At 39.3% G+C, this 3426-nt stretch overlaps 1 protein-coding gene across 2 annotated transcripts in view; it reads right to left on the bottom strand.

Annotated features, from left to right (window-relative positions):
- MAP3K13 (mitogen-activated protein kinase kinase kinase 13) overlaps positions 1 to 3426 on the bottom strand; it is a 186953-nt gene that overhangs the window by 173957 nt on the left and 9570 nt on the right. The gene's annotated exons all lie outside the window — the stretch shown is intronic.

Here is a 3426-nt window from a genome sequence, read left to right as displayed (position 1 = left end):
AAACTCCGTCTCAAAAAAAAAAAAAAAAAAAAAAAACTATCTTTATTTTGTAGAGACTGGGGTTCTCACTATGTTGCTGGTCTTGAACTCCTGGCCTCAAGCGATCCTCCTACCTTGGCCTCTGAAAGTGCTGGGATTACAGGCGTGAGCACTGCACTCAGCCAATTGGAGAGCTGAACAGAGGAAGTTAAACAACCCAGAAGAACTTACAGTACTGAAATATCTAAGAGTGGTAGCTGTGGAAAGAATCAGTTGACAAATATTTACCAAATCCCTATTTGCTAGGCAATTTCCTAAATACTGGGCATACAATGTAATAAAACATGTACCAGTCCTTGCCCTCCTGAAGGCTGCCTTGCGTGTACGATTATTAACAAACGATTATATATGAGAAATAATTACAACTCTGCTAGGTGTGAGAAAAATCGGGTGATTTGTGAAAGAATGATAGAGAAGGGGGGTCTAATCTAAGTCTGAGGTATGGAGGAAGGCTTCTTGGAAAAAATAATATTTAAAATGAGACTGGCAGTATGAGCAGAAGTGAGTTATGTGAAGAGGAACAGGAGAGAGGAGGGCATTCCAAGTACAAAGTATCTGCAAAAGCCCGGAAGAAGAAAAAAATGGCATTGTCAGAGAATTAGAAGACCACCATGGCTGGAGCTTTGGAGGCAAAGAATGATTGAAGATTTGGGGTTGAATTCTAAGGGCAATAAGATAATAAGAGTTTAGATCAGAGGACCAAAAAGATTAGAATTGTCTTTTTAAAAGATCAGTCTAAAAGCAATGAGATTAGAGGGGGGAGGAGTAAATTTTTTAAAAATGCAAGAGATATTGCAAAAATGTAGTGAAGATGACAAAATAAATAAGGATGGACATGGGAACAAAGATGAATAAGTTCAAAGATATTTAGGAAGTAGAAAAGACAGAATTTCACAATGGATTAGTTTCATGAGGGTTGTGGAAGAAGGTCAAGGATGGCTGAAGTTGCCTAACTACTGCCTTGAACTTTCTCATAGGTAGATCCTACTTCTTACATGGAGAGGTAGTAATACCAATGCCAGCTTTTGGCAGAGGAGTGGAGGGGGAACAACAGCAAGTCAATTTCATACGGTAATGAGGCTTTATGCCGCAGCTGCCAATTGTCATAAACATAATAGTCTCGATTTGTACAAACTATGCAATTCATTCTGTCTCCACTATTGCAAGAAGTTTGGCCACGGCTGTTCAGGAAGAATGAGGCAGTTGGAATCTACATTATACATCTTCTGATAAATATTCATATTGCTAGGACTATATACATTCATATAATTTATAAGCAGAGAAAATCAATACCTCATACAACTTTCTATCAAAGGTCAAATAAGTAATCCCAGGGCACTAAAGATAGCATTTCAAAACACTAAAGCACTAAAAAATTACCTCCTCATCAATGAATTGGGATGTACAACCCTGGGAAGCAGCAGCCAGGCCCTGTTGCTAACGGACACTATAATAAAGTCACCCAAGCTAACCTAAGCAATGCTTACCACCAAAGAGGGAGATACCTGTTTTTAGGAGTAACAGTTGAACAAGTTAATGTCAGTGACTTATTTAGCTTAAATCACTCATCTAAAGATAAACCTAGTTGCTCAGAGAAATAAAATAAATAGCATTTTCTTTTCTAGAGACCATCAAATTCCCAGTCACGCTGGCTACATTCCCTATAGCTCTCTCTACTTAGTCCTCGAATAATGCTAAGTGGAGGGTTTGTTTCCCATTAGACCAGAAAGATACAAGTAAAAAAATTTAAAAAAGCAAAATATTTGACATAATCTTTCTGCTAGCAGAGGTTGACACAACCTTTTAAATGCCATTAAGAGTCTGGGTATCAGAATGGATATTAAAATATTAAATATCCATAAGCCATATAGGATTTTTCAGTGCTATGAAATAAACAATATTTCAATTACATCATAAGCCAAATTGATATTAATTTATTTGTCACAAGTAGTAGCATAAAGTGAAAAAAAATGCTGAGTCTCCTAGGAATGCAAATGTGTAGGAAGGCATTAGCGCCAAAATGATACTCCAAGAATGGCAACTGATGGCTGGGCACAGTGGCTCATGTCTGTAATCCCAGAACTTTGGGAGGCCAAGGTGGGTGAACTGCTTGAGCTCAGGAGTTCAAGACCAGCCTGGGTAACATGATGAAACCCCGTCTCTACGAAAAATATAAAAATTAGCCGGGTGTGGTGGCACATGCCTGTTGTCCCAGCTACATGGGGAAGCTGAGGTGGGGGGATCACTTGAGCCCAGAAGGTCAAGGCTGAAGTGAGCCATGATCATGCTACTGCTGCAGCCTGTGCCATTGCACTCCAGTCTGGTTAACAAAGTGAGACCCTGTCTCAAAAAGAAAAAGAGGCCAGCTGCAGTGGCTCATGCCTGTAATCCCAGCACTTTGGGAGGCCAAGGCGGGCGGATCACCTGAGGTCAAGAGTTTGAGACCAGCCTGGCCAACATGGCGAAACCCCGTCTATACTAAAAATACAAAAATTAGCCAGGCGCAGTGCTGGGCACCTGTAATCCCAGCTACTCAGGAGGCTGAGGCAGGAAAATCACTTGAACCCAGGAGGCGGAGGCTGCAGTGAGCCAAAATCACGCCACTGCACTCCAGCCTGGGTGACAGAGCCAGACTCTGTTCAAAAAGAAAAAAAAAAAGAATAGCAACTGCAACTCACAGAAAAAAAGTACATTTTATTTAATGACGAAGTATACACACGTTCACACATACACATTTGTACATATGACTAAAACAATTTTTTACTCTTACCATGTGGAATGCTATGTTATTTCATTAAAAATGCTGGTCATATTTTATTAAAAATGTTTCACGAATCACTAATATGTTATAACCCATAACTCCCATAACTGCTCTAGATCATTAACAATGCTAAACTATAATTTAGGGGAATATATAGTCATGCACCTTCTTAGAATTAGTCCATGATAGTACTTTAGGGACTCAACTCAGAGAAAAAAAATTTAACATAGCCTTGTTACCACGTATGCAGCCTGGACATGGTACATGCTTTCAGTGAGTTTAAATCTCCTGCCTTCCTACACCCAAGATCTGAGGAAATGACTTGCAGCTATGTAACAGGACCCTATGTCTATATTATATATTTCATATTTGCCTTTTTATGTACATTATTTCATTTGATCCTCACAACAACCCTATGAGGTAGGCAGGGAAAATGTCAGATTTCACTTTATAGATAATGAAATCAAGGTTCAGAGAGGTTAAGTGACTTTCTCAGTTACCATATACCTAGTACAAGGCAGACAGAATAAGAACCATTAACTTTTAGGTTGGGGGCCCTTTTCTCTAAGGCAGCTTCTGAGAGTATAATCTAACCCAAAATATTTTTACCGCTTCATCCACATTTT

This window comes from Cebus imitator, unplaced genomic scaffold, assembly GCF_001604975.1.
Source record: "Cebus imitator isolate Cc_AM_T3 unplaced genomic scaffold, Cebus_imitator-1.0 Scaffold111, whole genome shotgun sequence".
Lineage (NCBI taxonomy): Eukaryota > Metazoa > Chordata > Mammalia > Primates > Cebidae > Cebus > Cebus imitator.
The sequence above is the reverse complement of the archived record's forward strand: the minus strand, read 5'-3'. Positions and strand labels throughout refer to the sequence as shown.